General features: G+C 38.9%; 2 long non-coding RNA genes across 5 annotated transcripts in view; one reads left to right on the forward strand and one right to left on the reverse strand.

Moving 5' to 3' along the window:
* LOC307014108 overlaps positions 1-11125 on the forward strand; it is a 40216-nt gene extending 29091 nt beyond the window's left edge. Inside the window, exon 2 of the long non-coding RNA XR_013801158.1 lies at positions 10294-11125. This is a non-coding gene — a long non-coding RNA (uncharacterized lncRNA). The remainder of the gene's footprint in view (positions 1-10293) is intronic.
* LOC307014107 lies at positions 10689-15758 on the reverse strand. Of its 4 annotated transcripts, none has more exons than XR_013801156.1 (5): positions 15371-15749; positions 11995-12710; positions 11485-11815; positions 11257-11355; positions 10689-10820 (listed from the first exon to the last, which is right to left on the reverse strand). It is a non-coding gene; the product is annotated as an uncharacterized lncRNA (long non-coding RNA). The 4 variants fall into 4 exon arrangements; XR_013801157.1 differs by having other exon boundaries at positions 11257-11327; positions 15371-15746; XR_013801154.1 differs by having other exon boundaries at positions 10689-11815; positions 11995-12569; positions 12650-12710; positions 15371-15758.
* Positions 15759-19477: the final 3719 nt, after the last annotated feature.

Raw genomic sequence — 19477 nt, forward strand, 5'->3', positions numbered from 1 at the left:
GAACATTAAAGCATGGAGACATGTCACAGTAGAGACACAAAATACAATTATGAACATGAAAATTTGCATAATATGTGCTCTTTTATATTGATCCTGAAATTGGCCATACTGCATTATGGTTTTTCAGTTCTGGTATGTTTTGAGTATATTTTGATGCTAGATTTATGTAATTTTACTTCAGTACACATTTGAATGCAGGCCAAGGAACTGAGTATTTATACATTTATTTTACTCAAGTTAAAGATCAGATCTCTAACTAAAAGTCACTGAGGGCTTTGGCACATTTACAATCCTCCTTCGGTTGTTGCTGAAAAGTCTCCTCTGGATTGTTTCTGTTGGTCAGTTCTCATATTGCAGGCCCACACCCCCAGGCAATTATACTAAACCATGAATACTCATACTGGTTTGGACACATGTTTTGAATCAGCTGGGGTTGAATGAGGTGAGTCAAGCTGAAGATGTTCACCATTATTGAATCTTATTAAGTTGGTGATCACCCAGGGTAACGGAGAACAACACATCCTGCTGGATTTTTTTTAAAGGGTGTTCATGGCAGTGTAATGGACCGTCTGACTTACTTACTTTTTCCTTTCTCTCTCACGACCAGATCTAATGACAGAGCGAGAGACCACAGCTGTTGCTAATGTCACGCTAGCACTGAATGTTCAGTACTTGAAAATCGAATAAATCATTACTAATAAATTGGGGGAAACCAGATTCACTTTTATTGGAACGTCATAAAACTTTAGCTATTTTTAATTCCTTATTGCCATTAGGACTGTATTCACATGCACACAGTGACCCTGCGGCTGGACGCACTCCAGTAAAGGGCATTTTAGCGTGAAGTTGTTTACACAAACCTTTGACTTCATGCAATTGATTGCTGTTGCCTTGAATAAACCAATGTTCCTGTCCTCTTTCACGCTGTTCTCATGCCATGAGTTTAGCATGTCAGCTGAAGGACAATTCCCTTTTCAGTCTCCAAGCATGAAAAAGTCAACACAAGAGAAAAGGGAATATTACTTTTAATCTTCTTTTTATCTCTCACTTCTTAGCAACACAAATATAAATTATTATAAAAAACACTGTATCAAATGACAATGTAATAATTATGTCAATGGGTGTTGGTCAATACAAGTGACATTGTACATTTCAAATAGGTAATTTATCCTTTAGATATCCAGATTGTTGCAACTTTCAAATGTTGCAATTTTAAATTCTGTAAAACATGACAACTCCTGGTAATCTCACTTTGGCACCAAATATGCTGCTAACCGTAACCCTAACAACCAACTATGGCTGGATATTGTTTATTGTATTCTAAAACAAGTACCAATACCAGGTCCCTTAAAGTGTAACCAATACCATAGTTCTTCATAAATATTCATCATGTGAATGAAAGCATTGCATAGAAAGCCACTGCTCTGTTCTTTTAGCCTTACTTTGCAAAGTTTTGGCAGCTTTGTGAAATACCAACCCAGTCTCACGGCATTTTGTGTTATAGTCAAGACATTTAATCTATTGATTCGTGTTCACCATCACGATTTCCCCCTTTTTTTCGTGTCACACAGAACGATTTTAAAAGCAATGTATATTTTCTATTGGTAGTATGTTTTGTGCCTGCAGCACGTCTTTTTGTCCGTTAGGGTCTTGGGAGACCAGAAGCTGTTGGGTTCATAAAAACATGTTTTTACTCAATATCAAGCCACGATTATTGATTTTATTTTAAATCGTATAATGTCGGACTTTTTGTTGTCATCTGTGAGGAAAAGAAATGGAGCTCAGAGCCTCAGAATACTGAAATCTGTATTTTTTTTAATCTTTTTTTTCTTCTAAATTGTTATTCTTTTCTAAATAACACACTGTTATTTACTCACCAATAACACACAATTATCCTTGTTTTTATTTAATTGTTTGATTCCATAATCTCGGGCTTTTTTGGCGTCCATCAGGAACTGAATTTCAAAATAAAAATAACCGGAAACAGAAGTAGGCCTATAAGGGACATTTCGAGCATCATTGCGATTGTCTACATTTCTGAGTTCAGGATGGCCGAAGACACTACACTACCCATAATTCCCAGCTATCGTTTTGGACTACTCAGAGCCCTAGAGAGATAATTATCTCTCTAGGGCTCTGGGACTACTGTCCCCGTGATCAATCTTCAAGCTCTGGGATTGGATGTTGGAGTGGCAGTGCGCCAAGGTTACGCCGAGCATCAAACAGCTGTTTGAAATGGAACGAAACCACACCAGACTATCCAAAACTGGAATCGAACGCCCCCCAGAACTACACATGCTGGCTATTGTGTTTCGCAAAATGTTCTATGGGACGTCTCTACTGAACGTTTCCGTTTTTCCCACAATTAGAAGTTGCCAGTATTAAACACATTGGTGTTATCAAATGTAAAACATATAATTAATAAATGGGTGAAAATCGCTTGTGTCCATAATGCGCAGCATTAATATATACCCACATGATAGCTCATTGTTACTTTGTAATTCTACTCCACTACAATTCAGAGGTTAACCTGGTATTTTTACTCCACTACATTTATTTGAGTTACTTTGCAGATTCTGATTAATGATGTGAAACATAAACAACCCATAAATCAGACTTTAGTTACACCTGAGTAAAATTCAGGGAGCTGGGAATTATGGGTAGTGTAGTGTCTTCGGCCATCCTGAACTCAGAAATGTTGACAATCGCAATGATGCTCGAAATGTCCCTTATAGGCCTACGTCTGTTTCAGGTTATTTTTATTTTGAAATTCAGTTCCTGACGGACGCCAAACAAGCCCAAGATTATGGAATGAAACAAATAAATAAAAACAACGATAATTGGGTGTTATTGGTCAGTAAATAACGGTGTTATTTAGAAAAGAATAACAAATTAGAAGGAAAAAAAGATTTGAAAAAATACAGATTTCAGTATCCTGAGGCTCTGAGCCCCATTTATTTTCCTCACAGACGACAAAAAAAGTCCGACATGATACGATTTAAAATAAAAACAATAATCGTGGCTTGATATTGAGTAAGAAGATGTTTTTATGAACCCCACAGCTTCTGGTCTTCCAAGACCCGACAGGACAAAAAGACGTGCTGCAGGCACGAAACATACTACCAATAGAAGTACATTGCTTTTAAAATCGTTCTGTGTGACACGAAAAAATGGGGAAAATCGTGATGGTGAACACGAATCAATAGATTAAATGCCGTGACTATAACACGAAATGCCATGAGATTGGGTTGGAAATACACATGCTCAAATGTACCACACCACAAACGGTATGGTTTGCAGCTCTAGTAGTGGTCCAATCACACTCTGCAATCAATTGAAGAACACTTGCACTGATTGGCTGCTAGCAAAACCGAATAAATAGTATTTTTTTCTAGATCTCGATACAAGAAGGGTTGAATGCAGGTATCGTTAGAAGGAAGAAGTTTCAATACTAATTATTACTGGGTTACTTCGGTTGATACTGATCCATACAACCAACAACAGAAGGTTGCAAGAACTGACTAGCACTGATCTTATTTGAAAGTAAACCTCTTTCTTTTTTGCCAATTAACTCAAACACGGGTCACGAACAGTCTGAACCAATGATTAAGTCTTCTGGAGTCATGCAACTTAGACACACTAAACAAATTTACAAAATATACCTCATTAACATGCAGTAAACTAGTTTCCATTCATCTTGAAATGATCCTGGCTCCAGCTACTGAGATGTTCTTTACACAGTATTTTACATAGTTGCTTCAATTGGTCTTGTGACTTGGCTCTTTAGTGGATGGTTACACTGGGACTCAACTCAACTTCATAATGGTCCTAAGAGAGAAGAGTCCTTTCCAAAGCTGTGGTGTTCCAGGAAGTTTAATAAGAAGACTTATTGTGCCAACTAACCAAACCCTGAACTTTGGAAAGGAGTTTTTATCAGGACAAATTCCATATTGGACTTACTGCTGATTATTCCACTTAGCGACTTCATTGAGACTTTTTCCTTTGCAATGATGGCCTTTTTGTAGATGATTTTTTGTCAATGTATTCTGATGGCTCCACAAATAACCCTGTTCAAACAACCAAACTTTGACGTCTTTTTCTTTCAGCAACAATGGCTGTAGGAAAAACTAAATCAACTCATTAATACTGGAGAACATCTACAGTGGACATGCACCTGGCACTGACAACTGTTGTTATGGATTTATTAATTGGCATTTTGGTGGTGTATCTAATTATGATATCATTGCCACAGCATTAAAGTGACCTCCAGATGACACAAACAACATTGCTGCCAAAGGGGATGTGTGGACAAAAACCCTTTTTTCCTGAAATCCTCAGCTAATAAAAATCATATCCAAGTACTTTCTCTTAGTGTGAGAGTTAGGTAACTCATTAGAGAAGGGGTAATACACTTCCAAGCATTGAAAAATCATTGTCACTTTTTGTTTAACAATGTTTTGGCACGTGCATTCGGATAAAGGCTCAAGGCCGGTTTCGGGAAACCAACGGTTGACAAGGTAGAACACGGCTAAATATACTCAAGAAGTCACACTCTTAATGTTGTTTGAGATGCCAAAGAAATACGTAGAACATTGAGTGTTGACATATTTGCAAAGGCAAAATGAAAGGGCTTTTCCATGTTACCCATAGCAATTGTTGGTGTACTGGGATAAACAAAGCGTGGCCGTTGGTTTAGTACTGATGAGGAGTAAAATGTGAGTTGGAAGTCATTAGTTACACTACGTGAACATTATAGCTTTAATAATGCTGCATTATGGTTTCCTTAATCTCTGTAACACCTGATTTCATACCTGTTATTATGTATTCTGTTATCTTTTTATAATTATAATAATCGTATAAAGGTGTGTCTTGGAAATATTTGTTTACATAAATGGTGACCAAACCGTTTGAGACCCACTGGGATAACTTAGACTAAAGTGAAATATCTAAACATATCTAAATACACTATATTTTGCATTAGAGAAACTTTTTTTCTTTTGATTTTTTACATTCACATTCCGATCATTCTGGTTTTACTTTAAGCTCATATGTTAACATTAATATACAAAAGCATTACAGTAATTACTGTATTTGCGTGCCCATAGTTTTCCTATTTCTTCATGACAGTTGAACATTATAACCAAAATGTTGGACTTTATCCAAAAATGTATGAAATAAAAAAGATAAAATATGGAAAAATACAAACTTTATCTGACTTCATGACTTTGAATTGAACTCACTCTTGGTGCCAGGAGACTGGTTTCCCAGTCCCAAAGAAAGATACTCCAAAAATATTTTAGATTCAAAGGTCAGCAGAATCCCTTGTGGACAAATCAGTTTTTCTATCTTATATCTGGAGGGGGAAATTCATCATTATGTGACAAAATGATGCAGAGCTCTTGAGGAAATGTCCTTTTCTTTGGAGGGATGCTTCTTCCTGTGAGTAAAAAGATAGTGCGTCCCAAAAAGACCTTATGTGGTTCATGACGTCAAATGATCTGCCTAATAGAATCACTACGACTTGACTCACACACACTCATACTCACAATCACTCCACATTCAGACAGAAGCAACATTCACTGACACACTCAGCGGTGATCCTGGCCAGACAGAAGCAGCCGGTCACAGATGACGCCAAAGTCCTGCCAGTAACACTTTCACACGGGCGGCTTTCTCCTCCTACAGTTTGTTCCTTTTTACTTTTTTCCACAGTTATCGTAAAGACTGTGACGACATGGTTGCCAACTCACTGTCCAGGTCATCAACATAACGCACATAGAAATATTTATGACCCACAACTCTCCAACTGGCGATGCAAGCTGATCATAAAAAGAAAGCACTGCACAATTGTACGTTTCCAAAGAAAATATTGTTTGTCTCAGGATATGATGAATAGACCTTTTGGGCACAGTCTACGTAGGGACCACTATCAGGACAAAATTAGTCAAAGCGTTCAAAAGTAATAGTAAAAACTTCTATGTTGTAGTAAAAGTAAAAGGCTTGATTTTACAAGGCGAAAGCATAATATTTTAGGGAAAAAAAGGCAAAATAGTGCCAGAATAAAGTCAGTGTTAAAAGAAAAAGGTTACTGTACCTCAAGAACAAAATACCATTTGCTTAAATTAAGTTTTTGGATTAGACTATTATAGCATGTCCTAGGAGTCCAAACAGTTGCACATAGTTACATTTATACCTTTTTATATGTGTGACTGGTAACTGGCTTGCCCCATTTAGTATGGTCTTGTGGATTATTCTCCACACAAAATGTATGCTATATTGTTAGTGTTCTAAAACAGATCATTTCGGCTTTACAAGAGAAGGGTCTTTAAAAGATAAGGACTTTTTAGCAAATTTACTTCTTGCCTAAACAATCTGCACAAAACCGATTCACTAAGTTTTTTGTGTCATCCAGAGACAATTGGGCCAAGGTGTCAGTGTATCAGGCTGAAGGGGTTCCATACCAACAGAGCCCACAACAGGTGGGCTCTTGCTGCCTTTTATATCAGTTCTCAACAGGTATAGAGCTGAAAAAGCTGTAATCCTTTTCAGATGGGGCTCAGATGTCTGGAGGAAACCAAGTCCCCGCTGTTCTCCAGCTGCTGATCAAAATACTTTGAATATTCCAAATGATGCGATAATAAGGTGCTTATTGGTCTAAGTTTATTGCTTTCGGTCCTAAGCCATTGGCATATAAAAGTTACCGGCTGCTATATTTACGACAGACGTATATCTCATTCTGATTTAACAGACTTTGTTTTCTTAAAAACTCTATTGTATGGTAAAACATTGCAATTTCAAAAACATTTACGAAAAATACCCTCGATACTCATCATGGGTAACTCTTTAAAGTAATTCCCATACTAACAATTTAAACCCCCCTGGCAGTGCTTGTATTTCTATTACATACAATTATGGATCGTAATTAATCGTAATGGAATTAAGATAATGATAACAATTGTCAGAATGTCTTTTTTTATTTGTTTATCTCTGTATTGTTTTTATAACCACTCATCATGACCCAGGTCAATTTGTCCTAAACAGTACCAAAGGATCCAATATGTGAAAATACAAATGTTTGAAAATGACAATAGGCCAAAATGTGTCTGCGGCTAGATTCACTGCACACAAGAGAGCAAAAAAGTATTTTTTTTGTGCAGGTATAAGCCACTATGTAAAATAAAACAAGAACAAAAGGTCAACAGTACCTCTTACAATTAATTTGTACGACTAGTTTCAATTAAATAACAGAAAGACAGTCTTGCTTTCAAAACGGATTACTTATCTGGTTCCCAAAAGAACTATAAGTATTATATGAATGAATAAACTTGACTCAGCAGAACATGCAGACGATAAATAGTAAAGACTGTTTGGAATCTGAACACTGGTGTAAATTAATCCAGATGTAACAGCAGTTCGTAATTGGGTTTTAGAAATATTGCTGTTGCCTGGAGGTGATTCTGGCAGCTGTGGCCTCTTTCCAGACTTGTTGTGTTAAGTGTAAAAATATGTGCTGAAAATGTCCTATTGTTTAACCAAATGCATTTTTTATTATTTTTAATATTTTTCTAGTTCTCTACCTGTGTTTTTAATTCTTGTTTTACTTTTATGTATGCACCATGACACCAAGTCAAATTCCTCATACGTGTAAACCCACCTGGTCATAAACCTGTTTTTGATTCTGATTCTGACAAAGCTGTAACTATTAAGAACATTAAAACAATAGGATTTGCCACTGTTTTCCATCAGGTTGAGGCTGTTGAAAAAACAATGCTAATAAAGAGATAATAGGAAGACTTTAGCAGCATCATTTCCTTTTGAATGGATTGTCCATTATCCTCTTTTCCTTCAGGGAAACTGGAGTGTCCTTGAAAGCCATTGAGCACTTTTTAAAATGTTCACAAATAAACAAAATCCAACTCTGCAGAGTCGGTTCATACTCAGCCCATTTTCATGCACCATATGAAGTTGTTAAACATTAGCATGTTGTGTTTGCTCAAACAATGGACCCCTGGATCACATCATAACTCTTCTGACATGATCTCAAAATTCTCCTGCAGTGAAATCAATCCATCAGGGGTGTTTCAGCACAACTCAGATTCTGCTCTATTTCACCCTGCTGCATCAAAGCCAGAACTGTTGCACACGATGTCCATTTAATGATGCCCACTGAATGTTGTTGCCAACACCTTTGAACTTGGAGAATGTTAATGTAAGAAAACACCCATTTTATCAACCTTTAAACCAAACTAGACCAGATTAAGAAGAGAATGCTCACTAAAGTAAGAATGTTCAGTTTAACACAGTCAACAGTAGTGCATTTGAGCATATGGAAGCCCATTCAGTACAGATGTGTATTATAATTTAGCACCTGTTTGCATTACAAACCCGATTTGAATTTATAAATGCTTTTTGTTGCACACTGATCAACTTTGCACAGTCAATATAATGTGATTATAGATAATTAGTTTATTGTTTATAACATATCAGTTATTGTATACAGTACAAACTAGACTCAAATTGCAACAAAGAATAACCTCAATATTACAACTAGTACAGTTTATATGGTTCTAAGAGTTATCCGACAACCAATACAACCAACACTGTACAATAAAAAAAAAACAGTTTAAAATGTTTATAATATTGTAATTATTCCAATCAGAAGCAATACTTAGTACAACCATAACGTGCACTTATTATCTTCATGAAATTATTTTCTAGTTTGGTTTCTTGAATATAAAGAGTTTCGTCCATGTTTAGTAATGTAATAACATCCTTAAAACCTGAGAGTCTCTCAATAACATTTTGCATTCTTGTTGAAATTATGGCATATAATAAATGCATTTCAAGCCTGGAGGAGCATGACATGTAGACGGAGATGGGATAGGGGAGTATTAGAGAGATATCTTTTGAAATGTATTAAATGTTCGTAATTCCCAAGAATGTGACCTACAGTATACAGTCTGTATATATCTCTTTTTATTCTCTATAATTAACTTTAGTGATCATGTCATGGCCATTTCTACTGATCATAATTCCATTGTTGAGGTCTACTAGAATAGATTTACATTGTGCAATGTTCCAAACTCACATTGGTTTCTCATACAGCATCTCTGTAAAGTATGTGTATTCACTCTCTGTCCTAAACAGCTTGCTGGAGCTCCTGCCCCCCCCTCCCTGTGAGCCCAGTGGCCGTCTGCGAGACAGCGAGACACAGCAAAACCCAGCCCGAAACACACACCCGCAGCCTGGCTGGGAGTTTGTGTGTGTGCCCAGGCTGAGTTCCGCGGTGTGTCTCGCTGTTCCGCCGACCCCACACCAGTGAGCCAGCTCACAGTGTCCCGCTCCTCGCAGCAACGATTCTTGCTCTGTTTTCTGTGACTATCTTCCTCAACCTCTCAGACTTTCAGTTGCGCGCGCTACTAAAGAGACGTGCTACCATGGAAACCAAACAATGGTGTAGCTGTATTAAAGTCCGAGTGGAAACAGTCCTGAGTAAATCTGATTCTGTCAGAAATCGGGAGAAATGCGGGAGAAATATGACCACGGGAGGAAACCGGGAGAGGGCAGTGAAATCGGGAGTCTCCCACGAAAATCGGGAGGGTTGGCAAGTATGCCCGCCGAGTGTGTGTGTGTGTGTGTGTGTGAGGAAGTCCGTGGATTGGTCCAAACGTAACGGCTCCGTGGACGTAACGTCACCATACCCAAATACGTCATCATACCCAGCGCCGTATAGATAGAAGAGTTACGACAGCGGAAGTCCAAAAACGGTTATCGTCACGTGGTTCATGCAGACGAGGATCGTTCCCCGGAAGTTCATGGCAGGCAATGTGAATGCATTGATAACAGGAGATAGAACTACGATTTTTGGTAATTATTAGTGAATAAAGGTTTTGATTTGCAATATTTATAAAACAAATCGATGTGTGTATGTATTTACATCAATATGTTTTAAAAAATAAAATAGAATTTGCTAATATTAAGTGATAATATTAGGATAAGTGTGAACAACTAGTTTACATGTTAGGCTAACAGTGCCTTGGTTAAAGAGCCTGTTGCTGTTTATAGCTTTGAATTCTTTAAAACCAATATTATCTTCTTAAACTTGTATGGTAGTCAGGAGCATCACTTTCTAATGTTTGATATATTTAGAGGGAGGGGATCTAGAGGAATGCTTCAAAATTCAGATTAGATTAATTTCTACCATTTTCTTAAATTCATGGTAGTTTCAGTAATCCCATGGTAATTGAGGACACAAGTTATCTAAATGACTAATGTCATCTTTATGGCTTTCAGAAAGGACAGGAGACCGACAGGTGACTATCAAAGGACTAGCAGCAGCAGCAGCAGCAGCAGCAGCATGATGATGATGATGATGTTAAATGTGTTGTTTTAGGAACATCCATTGCAAATACATGGAATTCAATAAACATTGAATAGCATATCATGCAGTTTGTCTGTGCCTTTTCCTCCGTGTTGTCCTGGTTTGCTGTGCTGCCTGGGGATGCTCAAATCGCTCCGAGAAAGGAGTACGAATGTACGGCTTCCCCACTGACACAGAGCGGAGGAAAAAATGGCTTGCTCAAGTCAGCAGGAGCAATTTCACGACCAACAGCAAAAAAATATGTGAGGATATTATATACAAACACTGCATTTGCACTTTTTCACAAAACGAAAACCACACCATTGGGAAAGCTTAATGTTTTGTTTAATACAAAAAAACAGGGAAAGGCTTGAAAAAGACAGAGCTGCGACTCAGGGTGCAGGGTGAGGGTCTCAATGCAGGTATTCAGGCTCCATTGAATCCCCCTCTGGTTCTTGTGCTGAAAGAGGGAGTAACAGACAGGAGAATGGATTATACACACCTATATAGCACACCTATTGGATGGGAAATTGCCTTGGGGAGATAAGGTGTGGCCTTTGTTCCCAACTGAAGTTATGGAACTTTATTATTTTTGAGTTTAACAAAGTATGACAAATGGCATCAGTAACAGATGTGATATGAATTTCTATAAAGTTGTCTCACATTCTTGGTTATATTTTATATACAGTATGTAATGAGTATAACATGTCCAGTAAGTATAAAGTGTTTCCTAATACTGTGTATTCAACCACTATGGAATATGTATGTGGGCAGACAAAACTGAGTTGTTCTGTGTGTGAAGTAACCTCAAGTCACTCCGCAGGCACATTTTGATGCAGACCAGTTTGTCAAGAAAAAAAGGGCAAGACTAGGCTGAGAGCAGAGGCTATACCCACCATCTTCGTGCATCGCCCTGTGGTCAAAAAGAGAAGGGCCCCTGCACCACGATTCACCCCGGGACCTGTATCTACGAAGCCCATAGCTCATGATCACAGCTATAGTGTGAAAGGTGACACAGGTATAATAAGTATGAACTCTTAGTAACAAAAGTCATATTTCTTATTTTTAAGTGGTATAATATTTTAAATGTTCGAAAATCTACAGTGCCCATGTCTTCTACTTACATTAGTCTCAAAGATTGAGGGAAGAAGGGATGAGGAGACTGAGAGAAAGGAAAGTGAGGGTGAAGAAAGAGAGGACATGGCTAGTGAGGAGAGACAGGGAGGGTGGACACCACCCACTCAGCCAGCAGCCAGTCAGCATACGAGGGAACCAGCAGCCAGTCAGCATACAAGGGAACCAGCAGCCAGTCAGCATACGAGGGAACCAGCAGCCAGTCAGCATACAAGGGAACCAGCAGCCAGTCAGCATACGAGGGAACCAGCAGCCAGTCAGCATACGAGGGAACCAGCAGCCAGTCAGCATACGAGGGAACCAGCAGCCAGTCAAACAGATCTATTAAAAAAATTAAAGAGAAAATTAAAGAGCCAAGAAGGAATCACCAAAAAAGCAAAGTCTACACTAAGAAAAATCAGGAAGGAAAATGCAGCTCTCAAGAAAACAATGAAAATTAGGGACAACAAATATAAGAAAACGTTTTAAAAAGACCAACCTAAGGCATTAGGCAGACTCACCACAAAGGGGATGAAATGGAGCAATGAGACAATTAAGAAGGCTTTAAAAATTTGCTTTGCGTGCGGACCAACGGGTTACAAAACTCTGCAGGAATTGCAGATTCCCCTTCCAGGATTAAGGACACTGCAAAGAAGGATGCAATGTGTTAAGTTTTCGCCTGGTGTGTAACAGCTAACATCAATGCCCCTCCACCCGTAACATCAATGCCCCTCCACCTGCCAACATCACTGCCCTCCACCTGCCAGCACCCAGCCAGAGGAGCGCAAACAACAAAAACAAGCAAGGTGTCCCGTCATGTACCTGGACATTTGGGTTGGCAAAATGGAGTAAGAGAGGGACTTGAAAAACCTTGGTGGCTCTCTACTCATGTTGTTACAGTTGTCTTGGTTGCAGCTCTCAAGTTTTTTTTTGTTGCCATTTCCACATCTTTAGAAAATATGAAATAAATGAAGTGAAATCAACCTCTTCTCTGGAGAAGAAACTTTGATTTCTCTGTCTTGTGAGTTTGCAGTCTTGCAGTTTTGCTCCTCCACCTATAACATCACTGCCCCTCCACCTGCCATACAGTAGGTTACTAACAAGATTACTTTTAATACAGTGATAGAATACATGTTTAGTATGCTTACTTATATAAAACAGTAGTATTAAACTTACCTTGTGTTTTCATTCTCACTTAAGTCCCTGTCCCTTTGACATCAATCCAAAATCAGCTGAGCTGCAACATTATACAGACAGGTAATAATCAACATAATCACAAGGACACAATATGGCTCTGCTAAAAACACTCACTCTTACACGCACCAAAGTTATATTTATCTAATATTTAACTCCCTCCACCCCCGCATACAATCCCTTTTAGAAGACCCTCTTCTCTAATTCAACAACGTTGGACGAAATGACATTAAGAGAACGGAATTTACAATTAAAAGGCTGTTCAACGTGTGTTGCTAACTTGATCCGGTGTTACAGTATAAGTTGAGTCATGACAACTGGCGACATTCTATTATTTTCGTCATCGGAATCCGGGGCGTGTACATTGAGGACCCATTGTTGACTTACCAGGAAAGAAACATCGTTTGTCGTTTACGTTCATCTTTTGCTATATCTGCCTTCCTAAGATCCCATTGCTGCACATTCAGTACTCGTATGTGAGGTTGTGGGGCAGAGGCCGATATCGTGACGCTTACAGGGAGGTATCGAACATTTCAAAGTAGGTGACTGTGTGGATGCCTGTTCAAAACATTGCAAACTTCAATAAATCATTTAAATTATATATTTGTGTCCGACTTTCATTTGTTCATCGTTCTTAATGTGATGTATAGTAGCTTTGATAGCTGTCCATACCTTCAGACAGCCTAAAAGTAAAACTCAAGTTGTTTATTCACAGCCTGAACGCTCATCGAGATGACTGGATCAGTCATGACAACTTGTGATCAGCTCCGATTAAATTGTGATATCAATTCTGTAGCTAACCTCCAGGGATCACGTTTATTTTATGAAATACCTGTATCCCTCTCATCACAACAAGACTCTACACTGTGCAGGAAAAACAATTACATACATGAAAATAATCTTGATGCATGGGAATTAAACACACAAACTATCTTCCGTGGCTATATTGATATGTCACAGTAACGGTAAACCACAGAAAAATAAGTCCAGCGGGGCAAACGTTGAATACATATAATACGGTAGTTCTATTATGCCTTTAAGCCTATACGTTTAACCCATAAGAACCCGGACCCATTTCTACTTTTGGGGAAATTAAGGGGAACGTCATTTAGACTAAATAGACACATTTCTGACAAGTAACCCCCCCTAGTGTCAAATATCTTGGCTTTAATGGTAAAGTAACTCTTATTTATAACTTAATTAACAAGGATGATGTTTTGGTTTGCATTTGTTTGAACATACTATGAATTGAAGAATAAAGCATATGTTAACTAAATATAATTGAATCAGCTAAATTAACTGACCAGACCATACTCATATTTCTAATTGTGCATATATGTCACTCCGGGTTTACTGTGAATGTTTAGGGTTAAAGTCCCGATGTGACACCATGTGTCACAGCAATATGTATGGCATTTGTTTCATATCAATTTCATCAAGAAATGTTTCCACAACAGGTTATATGTAATCAGAATCAGAATACCTTTATTCGTCCCACAGAGGGGAAATTTACATTTGTTACAGCAGAAAAGAGCCGAAGACAGCTTAATGTTTAACAAATGACATGTCATGTAAGCATTTTTATTCTTAAATGGCTTGAATATTAACTTTAGCAACAAAAAACCTTTCCAAATCTAGCTAGTTCTGTCACATGTTTTAGCCTGACACATGGACATCTTGGACATGTTGTTATGGGAAGACAAAAGCAAATGACAAGGACCATGACCCCAGACTGTTCAGTGTGTGTCACTTAGGGACTTCATGAGATAGAAAAATCTCATGAGGAATCTGTATAAGGAACTTTCCAGAACCTTTACATTTCATGTGACACCCGTGTCTAAGCAATTCTGTCTGCCTTCCGTGTTCCTTTTGTTATTTACTTCCTCTCTGCCTTCTTCTGATGATTTATCTGTTAGTTTGTGTGTTTAATTCCCATGCATCAAAATTATTTTCATGTATGTAATTGTTTTTCCTGCACAGTGTAGAGTCGTGTTGTGATGAAAGGGATACAGGTATTTCATAAAATAAACGTGATCCCTGGAGGTTAGCTACAGAATTGATATCACAATTTAATCGGAGCTGATCACAAGTTGTCATGACTGATCCAGTCATCTCGATGAGCGTTCAGGCTGTGAATAAACAACTTGTGTTTTACTTTTAGGCTGTCTGAAGGTATGGACAGCTATCAAAGCTACTATACATCACATTAAGAACGATGAACAAATGAAAGTCGGACACAAATATATAATTTAAATGATTTATTGAAGTTTGCAATGTTTTGAACAGGCATCCACACAGTCACCTACTTTGAAATGTTCGATACCTCCCTGTAAGCGTCACGATATCGGCCTCTGCCCCACAACCTCACATACGAGTACTGAATGTGCAGCAAAGGGATCTTAGGAAGGCAGATATAGCAAAAGATGAACGTAAACGACAAACGATGTTTCTTTCCTGGTAAGTCAACAATGGGTCCTCAATGTACACGCCCCGGATTCCTATGACGAAAATAATAGAATGTCGCCAGTTGTCATGACTCAACTTATACTGTAACACCGGAATCCTAGCTTTATCTGTTATCTGTAAACGTTCCCTAAATCTACTAATTTAGGGATAATCCACTGACATCCTTTAATACACATGTTAATTTGAATCAGATGTACTGATAATATCCGCAATATAAATCTTTAAACTTCTTCTTACCTTTAAAAGTCCGTCACGAACGGTCTATTATGCTGCAACTCTACAGCTCTGCTAGCCTTGGCGCTAACTTCCGGGGAACGATTGAGAGGCTCCACGATCCGCCATTGCTGTAAAAAGGTGGTCCATTGGAGTGAACGGAGATGACGTAACTCTCAGTCTATACGCCGCTGATCATACCCAAGAAGTAAACAATGGAAAAAGAGAAATCTCCAACAAGGCGTTCTGGGGCAGCATAGACAGATCTTTTCTGTGTTAGAGTTTTACTCGCTACAGGGTGTACTTTGAGGGTTTGTGACTCTGCAGACCGTTTACATGCATAAAAAGCTACATAACACACAAGGGGACGGGTAATAACCAGAAAAGCATGACATGGGACCTTTAAGTGGTTATAAGTTGTCCTAGAAAATGGATTTCCTGCCGAAAGTCATAAAACTTAAACACTGGTAATTCACACTGATGGCTTACAATCTGTAAAAGTTGGCAAAATGCTGAAAAATACTTTGATAGTCTTGTGAGCCATTGAAAGTCAAATGTAAGTCTGTATCAGAAAGTATGCAGAAGTGCTAGAACTCGTACTGTATGAAGAGAATACGCCCTAATGTCCTCAAACTGCTTTTATATTTCAAGGGGTTATGCTGTTGAAAGTCTGCAGAAGTAGTATAGTTGACTGAAAAACGTACAAACTACGAAAAAATAAAGACTCAAAGACAGAACATTTAAAGCTTGTGGCGCTTTGGTTATAGGAATGGCACCCTGGAGGACCCAATTCAAATGGACACATTTATTTTAAAGGGAAGCAGTTTCCAAACAGGGACTGCATGGTACTGCAGGTTAATTCCTTGCTGCTCATATTTGCTTGAAATTCATGCCATGAACAAAATATATTACCCAACCAGACAATTACAGTAACATAGCACAATGGGAAAACATTGTATTTCCCATTGTGCTACTGTATGTAACCACATGTAGGTCAGAGCATTAGGGAGGAGATTGCTTTACACAGGGGGTTCATGTAGTGGCCTTGCTGTGTGGGAAATCAGGTCTGACTCATAAACAGACAGAACTAACAGCAATCTCAGCCGATTCCCGTTTCCACCCAGGAATGCTTACTTTGGAATTCAGAGGATCAGAACTCCTCACAGGTTATGTTCTCCAGGGAATTTTATCCAAGCAGATAGGTAATTTCCCGTATAATTTTTTTTAGATGGATTTAGTTGTGCTCATTTACCACCCAATGTATATAATATGTCTATATTTAATATACAAAAGCCATATAGAGACAAGAGCACAGAGTGGGGACGTGTGGGAATAGTTGTCCTGCATGTGAACGTGAACTTTAGACGCTTAGCAGTCATGGAAAATGCATGAATTCCTTGCTAGATTAACTCGCAAATCATAGAAAGACACACAAACACAACACACACAAACACACACACACTATGACACCTGTTTCCCATAGGGTCTGTTTTACCAAAATAGGAGAGCAACAGGTTCTCAATGAAGTTCCTTTCTGCAGAGACCCCTGTCCCCTAGATATAATGTGTCCTCCTACATAACTAAGCAGAGGACTGAACACTTAAAGGTCAGGTTAATATAGCAAATAGCAGTATTTTATACAAATGTTCTGATATTTTAAAGTGGATGAGGTTTGGTGAGGACTTAAAGAGGACATATTTTCCTAATTTTCAGATTCATATTTGTATCTTCCAATCTACTGTTGTGATTGATCAAATACTTAAAGATGTGTCAGAATTGTCCCGCCCCTTAGTCTATCACATACAATGTATTGGAGCAATAGTCAATAGAAGCTTGAGTGCTACGTAGTGATATAACTTTGTTAAGCCCCTGTCACACTGTCCCAAAATTGACACCAGATGGACACACGATAAAGGAAATGTTCAAATTCGGCTCTGATCGTAACAACATCGGGCCATTCGTGAGGGCATCTTACATCGGTGGAGTTTCTCAGGCTCCGGCAGCAAGTTCGTGAGCGGTGGCAAAATCTTTGGAATGCCAAAAGATTGCAGAAGAACCTTGCGAAGGTTCATTTTTGTGTTGAATTCGTGTGTCCATTTTGCCCTTCGTAATGCATGTTAGGGCATCTTGTCAAATCGTGTCATCTTCGTGTGATCATCGGTGCCATCGGGCATTTTTCGCCTCACGAAGACAATACGAAGGAAACAAGAAGCTGCCCGATTGTCTTAGGAAGGCAACACGACTACGTAAAGCCCTAGCAATGCAGTCGTTTAGCCATCGTATTATCGTACGATGACATTGAGATTGCATTTATTGCACAACAAAATCATTTAAACATATTATGTAAATAACCCAATTTGTGTTCGGTGAAACTGAAAAGGATATTACATTGTTTTTGTTACTTTCGTTGCAACTTTCGTTTGTATGTCTTAAATGTAATTTAGGTTAACTTCCTGTTTTATTTAGATGCTTTTATTTTGAAGGCGAGTTTACACTATTGACAGGAAGTTGTTGTTGCCATGGAAACAACATGACAGAGAAATAATATCTTCTAATCTACATATAAAGACAGATAAAGTAAAGAATAAAGTGTACGTTTAAATGTTAGCACCCACCGAATCCAGACGTTGAGTCTGGATACATTCTCAATCATCAGTAAAGTCTAATACCATATTTTCGTGTGTGGTTCGGGTGCCATCGTGTGGCCTTCTGTAGGCATCGTACTTGCTTCGGCTGTTGCTTGGTTGTTGACCAAGTTCGGGGCCATCTTTGTGCGAAATCCACAATTCCATATTTGTGTGTCCATCTGGTGTCAATTTCGGGACAGTGTGACAGGGGCTTTACGGAAGTAAGTTTGGGGGAGAAATTCCCTCTGGAGAAACCTTTGCAGATAATTTACATGAACAAAAACCAATAGTAGGCTAGTACAGAAACTTGCAACTTAAAGAAAAGGTTTTCCTCTAAAACAAGGATGTTAGATTCTTAGTTTCATCAATCCAAACAAGCCATGCGTGAAAATGTCTGACACATCAACTTCATTAGCCAGGGTTCCATTGAAACCGAGCATGTTCTGGTGTTCCTTCCAAATGAATGGTTTAAAAAACTAAATACCAGTGTAGCATGCCAAATGGTAAAACAACACAGGTTTTCGGGAAAAAAATAGTTTTCCTGTTAATCGGTGTTTCTACAATCCTCCTGATTTGCCGACTTCCACTCTCATGTTTTTATTCCGATGTTACCGCAGGCAGCAGAATAAAAGAAAAGCAATCAACTGGTGAAATGTTATCACAGGTCTCTGTTGACTTTTCTTCCCTGATGCTGAACAAAAGGTGGGTAAAGGTCCAAAAAATAAATGTGTGTACATCAGTGTACAGGAAGTGTAGAACAGGGGGAGTGGAAACAGCCAAACAGGGATCAAATGAAAAGTGTGTGTGTGTGTGTGTGTGTGTGTGTGTGTGTGTGTGTGTGTGTGTGTGTGTGTGTGTGTGTGTGTGTGTGTGTGTGTGTGTGTGTGTGTGTGTGTGTGTGTGTGTGTGTGTGTGTGTGTGTGTGTGTGTGTGTGTGTGTGTGAGAGAGTGGTACTAAGAACCGTCTTACAAGGGTCCAGGCTGTTTGTTCTTGTTTCTGGGGTCACAGGAAGTTCAGAATATTTTTGTCAGCATGCCAAGATGGCCTCCTCTGGGGGAAGTCTTGTATTCAGAAGTAGAGGGGACAGACAAGGGGTGTTCCTGTCCATCTCTCCATACATCCATCTGTCAGCAGTCAGCGGCCTTCATGGTGGGACTGGGAAAAGTGAGGAGGAAAGCTGAGAGGAAATGCTGGTGTTAATGGAATTTGTGAAGAGGCACACGGGAGGCTGAGCTTTTGGCAGTGCAAACAAAATTAGATGGATTTCCTTGCAATAAATCTTTCATGTTTGAAGTTTTTTGTATTCAATACAAGAAAAACAGAGCTACTGAATTGTTTTAGCATATTTATATTGCCCATATTGCAATCGCCACTGTGGCCAAGGACGTCACCCGCCCCGCTGTGGCGGTCACTCCATGGATCAGATTATTCATCTGACCAATGCAGCGGTCCGGATAATCGCTCCCGTCCTGAGGCGGGAGGGGTGGCAGCGGTTGGGGGAGC

This window comes from Notothenia rossii (genome assembly GCF_949606895.1).
Source record: "Notothenia rossii genome assembly, chromosome: 8".
Lineage (NCBI taxonomy): Eukaryota > Metazoa > Chordata > Actinopteri > Perciformes > Nototheniidae > Notothenia > Notothenia rossii.